The sequence below is a fragment of the Falco punctatus genome (assembly GCF_963210335.1).
Source record: "Falco punctatus genome assembly, chromosome: 4".
Taxonomy (NCBI): Eukaryota; Metazoa; Chordata; class Aves; order Falconiformes; family Falconidae; genus Falco; species Falco punctatus.
In genome coordinates, this window is record NC_137583.1 from 75071727 (window position 1) to 75082598 (window position 10872).

Here is a 10872-nt window from a genome sequence, read left to right on the forward strand (position 1 = left end):
AAAAAAAAAAAAAGGATGGAAAAAAAAAAAGACTGCCAGAGTTCAGTTTTGGCATTAGAGAATTGTGGCCATGCTAGGGTCATCTCTGAGTGTAAATAATACGCAGGAATGACCAGTCTGAAGGGGAAGGAATTATACAGAGAAACATCTGCGATGAATAAGTTGGGGGGGGGGGGGGGGGGGGTGTATTGAAGGTTCTGCTCTTAACAAAGGCCAGAGCCTGACTGCCACAGCTACGGCAAATAAACTAAAATTGTGCCACAAGAAAAGAATTCTCTAGTCTCACAAAAATTACATCAGACTTCCAGACTCACAACAATGCAGGGATACAAGAAAATAGAGGTTGTGCACATCCTGTTGTAGTGTATCTAACCCCCAAGGGGAAACAAAGGGTGTGGGGGTGAGCCTTCCAAAGGTCACAGAGCACTACGTAAGCCTCTTGCTGCACAGGGTTAGCACATCACAGGCTGCGGACTGTAAGATCTGTCTTTCCTGCACACACCCCTGCAAGAAAACACAAGCACAACACTTCTTTCCTTCCCTTGTAGCAGTCAGTCACCTCCCTGGATGAAAAATGGAAAAAAGTAAGAGCTGTTCCTCTCTCCCCAGCACAGGCAAATCCACACCTAAGCTCTGCTTTTCGTTCATGGCACACTAGAGCTGCAAACCAGCCTTGGGCATTTTGCAAGGTTGCAGCATCCTTTGCCTGGGAGCTGACTGCATGTTTTGCTGACTTTCCTGCCAGCACAAAGAGGTTACACTCCTGTGTAGACCAAGGCACAGCTCCAGACTCGTGCACCCATGGGCAGCCCAGCCCCATCACCCACCTGTGCCCAGCTCCAGAAGGCTGCCAAGAGCTTTGGCAGCAGACACTGCCCAGCCAGGCCTTCTTCTCTTCCTCTGGGGCAGAGTGGCAGCTGACTGACATAACGTGATGACTGGGAAATTAATGATTCACCAACCAAAGCAAATAGCTGTACTGCCCAGCAGCTACTGCTTCTCGGCTCTGTCAATACTCTTAAGAGGAGCACAAAACAAAAGGGCCAGTGGCCTTGTTAGCATCACAGTGAGGGAAGTTTCTTACCCGATTAAGGAAAGTCTTCTACTGTCTTTGAAAATACAGATATTCCATTTAATAATTAGGGTGTTGGGTCAAAGGTTACTACAGGAAGTACAGAATTACTAGATAGGAGAGTTGCAATCTTAGATGAAGCTTTGCACCATCAAGTTCTTCTTAGCTTTTTTTATGTAACACTCTCTTTATTGTTTCCTCAGATCTCACTAATGCAGAAAGCAATTTAAAAAAAAAAAAAGCAGCTAATATTAGCTTAATAACTAGCCTCTGCTAGCAACATCTCTTACTATGTGTTGTGTTGGATAGACCCTGAGCAACAGATTCTAGAGCTTTCACATGAAAGCAACTTAAGTAACAATAATGTTCAAAATCAGATGATTCGTCTACTGAATCATTAACCTTTGGTTTGGTCTAGGGAGTAGTAGGATAAATTTTTTAAAAGGAGCTCAGAAAATTAGAGGGGGATTTTTTCTTGGCTTAAGATAAAATGTTTAGTTCAAACATGCTGAAGGAATGCATGGAGACAGCAAAATGTGTGATACACAGATAAGTCAGCAGTATTGAATAAAATCTAAGAAAGGAATGAAGGAACATCCTCCCATGGAAGAGATGCAGTGACAGCAGACACGGTGTCTGGAGACAGCATATCACAACAATGGTACCACCGGGAGACAGAACTAGCACAAAGTAGGTTCATGGGACTTCAGGTTTCAGACCAAGGGAGAGAAAGACCTTTTGCACTAAACACAATATATTTCTATCACAAGGAATAGTATTCCTTGCAAGAACAGTGCATGAGATTCTTCTGTCTAAGACAATAAGATGAAAAATCTAGTGTCAAAACTGAGTTGCTAAATGAAGAAGCAAAATCTCTGTTAGGATATTAGTTGCTACCTGTATAAGATACAAGCTTAAAAGATAACATCCTACCCAGTGTAAGGTTACAAAATAACCTGAAATAGCAAGGCCAGATGTGAAAGTGCCATAGTTATATAATAATAATAATAATAAAAAAAAATAGGGTGAGATACATAAAAACTGTGGGCAAAATTTCATGTTGTAAATGACCGCAGTAGCTTATCTTTATGGAAAGACTTGTTTTTCAGAGATGTGAGTACCCATATGTCCATCAACTTAAAGGAGACTCAATCCTCAAAGTCAAGCTACTAGTGCCAGACCTCACACTCCACTTCTTAATATTTCAGACCTTAAGTATTAGACGCTGAAGAGAACAAACAAAGTAAAGGCAAGTAATCTGTGCTATGAAATCTTTGTGATTAAGTACATTACATGTATGATGCATGAAGTACAACACCACCAAAACTCACTCTTTTACTCTTATTCATAGTTTGAAATAGATGTCCTACATACTGATTTGCTAGTTATTTCATGAGGAATCCTGTTCTACTCAGGTCCCTGTCAAAACATAACAGATTTCCACACAAGCTAATTGCTTGCTTGCTCTCTGTTATCTTTGTTTCTTCTGTCCAGATTGGATTGCTTTAGTGAGAATACCTAAAGTAGCCAAAAAATTTTAAAATGCTTCAGAGGTAACCTTTGTGCTCAAGGTAAACTAGTGCTAACTTAAGGCAAGTAGATTTTTAATTGATTTAAAACAACCTTCAATTCTATAGATAGATTGAAAAAGGCTCACAAGGATTCTATTACTGCATGCAACTCATACAAGAAGGAGGTATACTGAAGCTTTCTATAAACAGTAGCATTTCAACTGGCTGATTAACTTCTGGTACTGGAAAAAAATAATCCTATGGAGCCTAACCCAAAAGAATCTGGGTATAATAGACAGAACCAGCCATATCAAGGACCTGAGATGACAAACTTTTGAGTCAGTTTAGAGCCAGCCCTGGCTTGCAAGAAGCTTTTGTATGAGATCTGCAAAGTTTCCAAAACTATCAGAATTGTCCCTGCATGGAATGAGGGGTGAGAGGCAGTTCAGTGATTAACAACCCACATTCAGAAGAAGCTATTTGCAATGTGTGCTGAGTATTTAAGCTCCCATCACTGCTGATGAAGATCTAGTCAATACAGTCAGTGGAGGTGCCTGCCCACATAGCTCATAAAATTAAAAGCTCTTCATCTTCATTGACTGTATTTTCATCTCCAGTGACTGCAGCAGGAGCAGAGACACCTGGCTCACCTGTAGATACTTCCATGGAACACCTCAGCGTAAGCCTTCCATTGGTGAGCTGTACCCCACCTTTAGTGTCCTTCCTTCAGCTATATTTTGCTCCCAACTTGAGACATTTTGCAGCCGTCCAGAGATGAAGCACTGATAAATAAAATACTTCATCTACATCCCATATCTAATTTTTATGTGTTCCCTAACTAATTAACTTTTCTTCTCCAGAGCTCTCAGGATGGTACTTTCCAAGAGCAACACACTGACTTTCTAAATAAGTCATCATCCTTCTCTACATTGCCTGAAAATGTGAAGTGCTGTTGCATATGACAGAATAGGCACTTCTGTAGGCCTCATAGCAAGGTGTCTTTGAAATCATCTAGGCCTTAAAGTGGCATTTCGCCACTTTTAAATGAGAAAACCTAGCAGGAGAGCTTAAAAAGCATTTAGTACCCAGCCTCATCACCATCTGGTCAGATCTGATTATTATACAATCGAGCAATCTCCTGCTGGCTGCATCACAGGGGAATTTCTTAAAAGACCTACCATTTACCGTTTATAACTGTAGCAGGGAATAAGTGGAATATATGACTAGCATTTTCTGCCAGATTCAGAGGTTCTTGCTTGGGTTTAGAGACACTGATTATTCCACATCTAAATCAACAGATTTGTGTGGATTAAATGATTTACATAAAGAAAACCAGCAGATTTGCAGTGACATTAAGGCACCTGAACCAAACAGAACATTTACACCTGCGGTATAAACTGATCACAAGAGCTCCCAATGCCAATGTGTGTGAAAAACGGTTTCCTTCAAGAAAACAGATGCTTCATTGTTAATAGGGGTTTCACATATAAAAGTTTAAAAGTTGTGGAAGACTGCCTGTTCAGCCCCATATATTCACAATTAATATTAGAAACTCTTAATTAAGGTCCATCCCTTCAACATCAAAACTGAGTTCTTGTAGGAAGCAGAAATTGCAAGAACACAAAAACAGGACAGTATTTAATCACTAAGGTAAGAATACTGACAGTAATTATTTCGGCAGAAAACATCCTTGAATTGGTATTTTCATACATCAATAAATAAAATTTAAAAAAGAAAAAAAATAACATCTCTGAATATCATAAATCTGGAAAGAAAAAGTCATTGGCTACAGCACAGACCAAAAACAAGAAGTAAAGCACAATGTGTTTGTCACAAACACAGAAAATCTTAAAGAACTGTGATGTCAATATCACAGTATAATAATAAACAGATATTATCTTCCCTAGAGAATTATTTATGCCTTTATATTAAATGAAGTATGGTTCAGCTGGGATTGGTTGTCTTGTGATAATTTTCTTAACAGATTCTGAGCTCTCTATTTTCAAGTTTAAAACTTTTAAAACTACATTTTGTTGTGACTTGGAATTACAGCATCTCACACATATCAGTGGCTGTTCCTTTCCTGCACAGAGAGAATCACCTGTGCTAGAGACACCAACCAAGTAACCTTCTTGTCCCACCTGGGCTAGAGACACCAACCGAGTAAGCTTCTTGTCCCCTCTCACTTCTAAACACTTCTTAGCTAGAAACTTTATTGTGATTTTTGGTTATGATTATGCAAAGACCTTGCTTTTACCTACCAAGGTCATAATCCTACTGTTTCTCAAAAAGCCAAAACAAGGTTAATCAGGTAAAATCCTAATGATTTGTAACAAATCAAAGCCATCTATATCACAAGTTCATATACAATAGTATGTTGAATCATTCTGTTCAATTTTACAGAACTACAATAAGCCCCAGAACCAGAGGTAACTGCAAACAGTATTGTAGAAACTGACATATATCACTTCTTAATGGCTTATAGTTCACTTGCTAAAATGTCAAAAGCATCTAAACATAGAAACCTAAAACAGTTGCCAAGTATTTCAGTATATATATATTTTTTTTCATTTTATTGCCATTTCTACTAGTAATATATATTATTGCAATGAAATGACTCAAATCTTCACATGGTAAGGCACATGTCGAGGCCAACAGTCATGTATGAATGGCATTAGTCAATTTTGGGGCACAGGATTCTATCACTAGAGATGAATTCTACAAGATTAACAGCTACAGAACAGCTGGACTCTGTAGTCCTTGTTAGACTACACGTGCAAAGATAGGAGAAATTGTGTGATTAGAAATGGTCATAACAACATTCATATTTTTCCAGTTTAATATCAATTCATGGGTTGTTTGGTATGTCTTTCTTTTTTTATATGTATACCAGAGGTCTACACGCCAGTCTTGAAAGAGCAGGTACTTGAATTCCTATTAATATCATTCTCTGATTCTGGTATACATTCAGGGCTATGGGCATCTGAAGACCCAAGCAATGCTAAGCACTGTCTCATTTTTTCCTGTGTTTTGTAATCTCAAAGAAAAAAACTCAAATGCCAAAATACTTGGAATGCTTAACATTGAATCATTAATTCCTCAACCCATTCAAGTCTCACTTGGGTCCTATCATCCACAATGTCTGAGAGCAGAAGCCCAGAACATGAGACACACAGTGACACCACCATGGTGCGCCCCCAGCTTCCAGTGCTCTGTGACTGAGGGAATCACAGCAGGTATCTTTGTATTTAATAGCATCTGATAAATGATGTTTTGCATGAGTTGCTCTCTTTGCCTTTTAAACTGTCTGAGCTTTCCTCCTGTGCGTATAGGAAAAAAGGGAGCAATGAAAAAATTCTTTGAAAAAGCCCTTCCTTTTGTTCTTCCATAGCTACTTTCTAATTTCATTTGATGCCTTACCAAGCCAACAGGTTGTAATGCTAAGGCTAGTCCTGAGGTCCTTTTAGAGTAGAAGGGCAAAATAAAGTGGGAAGCTACATTTGTTTGCAGCCCCAGCCAAAAAAAGAAAAGGAGGTAAATCCTGGACAAGAAAGGACAAGAAAGATTATGCATGTCAAGAAAATTAGACTCGAGTGGGTATGAAAAACTATTCAGCTCTCCTGGATATATTCCTACAACTTCTTTAAAAGATAGACCAGAAATGGGACCTAAAACTGTTATCCCTGTTTGAAAAAAAGCTTCAGATACTGAAGTTTAATAACAAAATTCTCAGATTACCAGTAAAAAACTCACAGCAATCAATACATTTTATCCCACGAGAACTGTGAAAGACAAGCAAACAGCAAAGCTTATCTTGCATCTTAGCAGGTGCATGTTCTCAGATAATATTCTCATCTGAAAACAATTTGAAATAATTTTTATACCAGCCTCTCAACCTGCACAGGATTTAAGGTCTGAGAAATTATACTGTAGTAGCATATTCTGACTAAAGCGTTTCTGCACAGGTTAAATGGTTTCTCAGTGCATACCTTCAGAAAATGATGAAATACCTGAAGTATAGACTGATCTCTCACTATTTTCTCTTCATTTAAAACAGATCTTCATAATAAAGATCCTGCAAAAATCTCAACCAACAAGACATTTTATGAGTAATTTAAAACCATTCTAAAAATATCTTCATAGCTTTATATATAAATATATATAAGTTCAAGTACTAATTGTTAGTGATAAGCATGTAATTATTATTTTATTTTTGTTCTACTTTAAATACTTTAAGCTACTGTCCAGTTGCATAAACTGAAAAAATAATAGAAATATCATTATAAAAAATTCTCTTCATTGTGGTTTTGAATTATTAATGTATGAATTCTCAAGGCAGGGATTTTGCCTCCATGTATGCACCTAAATATTCACACAATACCAGTAACACATACTAATTTTGAAAAAAAGTCAAGTCTGGTGGCATACATGTTAAATGTTAACAAGGTCATCTACTTTTTAACATTTATTCTCTTCACTGTGGAGCTGACACATCTGTACTATTTGTGTCCTGAGAAGGACATCCAGATACCCTTCTGAGAAGACATCAAAACCCAGCAATGATTTGAGGTTCAGGAAGATCATTTCTCAGCATGGTTTTAGCCAGGGCAGAAACTTGGGATCTACTGAAGTTTGAAGTGGAATGGACTCCTGTTCAGAGGAGAGATAATTTGGTGTGGTAGGGCTAGAAATTATCATATCTTGTCTGTATATTTCAGGTTGCAGAGGTATCGGCTGTATAGCAGTTACAAACACTGGAAATTTCTGTAGCTGCAATGTGGTACAGGGACCTCGCTAGAGTACACCGTACCTCCATTCCCTTTCATCCCTTTTAAAGCAGGCCTTTTCTGCTATTCCTTATGACCTTACATGAGAAAACTGCATGCTGAGCATGAAGTGAAAAAATCTTGAACTATTATATCGAAAAATGTACACATTGACAAGGCAAGGGAGAGGAGGGTGGCGCAGTCAAAAGCAGGAAGGAAGAGGACACAAACTCCCAGCAGGATGGAAGTTTGTCACTCCAGCTCCACCTGCAGCCATTGCCTAGAGAAGACATTCAAAGCTCTGCTAAACGGGAAGGGAACAGAGGGGGGACATCAGGCTGCGTGGCCAAGGTCTTCAGACCCGGCCCAGCGCTATGAAAAGGACAGCCACAGTCAGTAGCTGTCAGCTCCAGCGTTTGTGGGGAAGATGCAGCTGTTTTCCATCCAAGGAGGTTTGCTGCACCCGCTCCTCTGACTGCTCCCCCCGTGGGCGTTGTGAATGGCAGAGACAACCTAGTGAACAGGGAAGGCCAACGTGCTTTTCAGTCTCAGGCAGTCCCTGCTGCCAGAGCTCTGCATGTACCAGCATCGTGTCAGGACAGAGACAGCCATCAGTGGGAGAGCAACAGGTGAGAGAATATTTATGTAAGGTGGATGTGTTCAAAGCCAGAGCGCCATTATGAGACACGCTCAAGAGGACTAATAGGTGTATGATGTGATTGCAAACTGACTGTTTATTGTTTGTGAAAAATCATGACAATTACAGGAAGTTAACTAAAGTTAACTGAACATTATCCCGGTCCTATTTTTTTTCCCCTAAAACCAATATAGGTATTTGCTGAAAAGACAATATTGAACTGATCACACTTTGAATAGATATATATATTATTTACATAAAATAGAAATTGCTGGCACCTTTTAAATTATCTGTAATTCCCACATTATCCTTAATCAATAAATCAGTACTCAACAATAGAAAAGTCTTCTCACAGCTGCAAGATATTAAAAAGACTTAACTTTCCTAAGTGAATAGGCAATATTTCTAAAATAAATACCCAGATATGTTAGAAATTTTTAAGGTTTTGATCAATTTACTAAACAACAGATACTGTGGTGTTGGATTTACTCTGCTTTGCTTTTGAGCCACTTCACAGAAAAGTCTGTCCTGCGGATTTTCAGCCCATAGCAGTTCTTTACCCCTATCGCATACAACTGAAAAAGGAGCAGGATTTTTTGCAATCATCTCAGCTTACTGAATTTTTATGATTTGCCATTTTTACTGTAAGTCTAATTCAGTCTCGGTGTTCTGATTTTTACAAAATAATCATGCCAGAATGTGAATCCTAAAGCTACCCACATCTTTCTTTCTGCATGAATGGTCCTCTTCCTAATACCCTCTATTATGTTCACAAGTTACAACATTGATATCCAGACAACTCCAGATGTTCTCAACTGACAATGTGATCTTAGTCTTTGCTTTTGTGCTTGCCACATCTAGTTGTACATGCAGATACTGGCAGACTGTCTAGAAAATGTTTTCCCAGCCCATTAAAAAGTTCAAGATTTTTCCATCACTGAACACCAAAGCAAATACAATCTTCAAGACTTTTCATGAGATAAGCAGTACTCTTTCCCTCAAGGGAAAAACACTTAACTGCTTACCAAAGTGAGAGGATCTGCCTAATTCATACCAAGGATTTTTATCCTAAATTGATGATAATCAGAGAGTATGGTTTGGTGAGTGTCCAGACCAGCCCACCTGTAAAAAGCATATGTGAGATTCTGATTTTCACCTGACTGACTTTAACTAGGAATTACGTGTAAGGACTGATATTTACTGTAGAAATAGCTTTTTCCTATTGCTCAAACAAATAATACTAGATTTACATTAATTTAAAAGAATTTAGGAGTTCCATTCTCCCCACTCTAGTATCTAAATCAGTTTGATATCTCTAGAAATGTAAGAACAGTTTGCAAAATAACTCCTTAGACAAGCATCTTTTTAGGTTGAATATGAAAATCCAACTGATGCTCCACTGTTACTTTGCAAAATTTTCAAGAACTGAACACAGATTATATTAACTTTAATGTATCTAATAAACATAAACTAGCTCCAAAGCTTCCCATTTTTACAAAATCTCTTTGAGAACTTCTACATCTCAAGCCCCACTGAGACACTTAATTTGAAAGTCTAAGGCAATGAAGTTCCCTCCTTGTGTTTTTTCCAGTAACCTACTTCAACAATAACAACTTTTCTTGTTACACTTTGTTTCTCTACCACTTCTTTAGCAAGTGCTCATATCTAAAATCCATTTCCTAAAGTTGTAATTCATTAACCGAAAGGCATGTGGGTTCTGCAGATTTTCCTATGAATAAGCACACACAAGAAGCGATTACATTCACTTCCCAGTTCATAAGTGATTTTTCAAACTTAATAATCTTTTCTATTTTTGCCTTGCAAAAGGCAATAGCTCAACACTGACAAACATCACCCACAGAAAGACTTCATGTAACCATGCTTGACCCTCAGTGTCCTTTCACAAGTCAATAACCCTACCCAGGAGAGGGTACAGAAGTAATGTAAATAGACTCTGTACTTTGCAAGTTCACAATGACCTATAGATCAAGGATTTCCTGAGCCAGAAGTGATACTTTGTATGAAATAATATTCCTGGATTGACATTTCCCGTGACTTTGTTTATTTGCTTTTTAGAGTTATGAAAGCTTCTTACATCTACTTTTCAGTGTGGCCAACCACCCCCAGCTGACCTGTGCACAGTGTGAGAAGTGACTGTCTTCTGTCTGTTCTGAAACTGAGACCTGATCCTTTCCTTCAGCAACTTCTAAATCTTTTATAAGAAGAAAGGACCATGAATCCTCCTAGTTTATTTATCTTCTCTGCTCTACCTGTCATGTTCCCATGAGTCCTAGTTGGGGCAGGTCTAGCCAGTCATTTTCTCATATGGAAGCTATTTCATACCATTGATCAGTCTTCTTGCCTCCTCAGTACCTTTTCAGGTTCTCGTACGCACTTCTTGTATTAGACAATCTACTGCTACACACAGGATTTGCAGTTCGGAACACAGACTTGGCCACTAAGATCATCATATCCCTTTTTATTTCCTTCAGTTTCTTTTGTAACAATTCCTGACACTTTGCTTCACCTGCTACCAAACATTAAGCTGAAGCTTTTTGCAGATACATTAGATTTCCAAGATCACTTTCCAAAGTGGTGACAGCTAGTTCAGAGATCACTGTGCCTGTAAAATGAGGATTGTTTGTCTCTCATATACATCACCTTGTGTCTATCAGCATTGACTTTCTAGTGTCACTTCATCACATGCTCATTCAGCGCTGTGAAATTCCTTCCCAGCAATTTGCTGTCAGCTTTTTAGTTTTCATCAGTAAACTTTATTTTATCCATTCTTTGTTCCTTGTTTAATTTATATTTTAGAGCACCTAGTTTTTACAAGCCACCCAGATATGCATTTATATTAATGGCAACTGTAAACCAACACACTGG

General features: G+C 38.4%; 1 long non-coding RNA gene across 1 annotated transcript in view; it reads right to left on the minus strand.

Annotated features, from left to right (window-relative positions):
- Window positions 1-5702, minus strand: part of LOC308063085 — a 384803-nt gene extending 379101 nt beyond the window's left edge. Inside the window, exon 1 of the long non-coding RNA XR_013927843.1 lies at window positions 2115-5702. This is a non-coding gene — a long non-coding RNA (uncharacterized lncRNA). The remainder of the gene's footprint in view (window positions 1-2114) is intronic.
- Between the last annotated feature and the right edge of the window lie 5170 nt (window positions 5703-10872).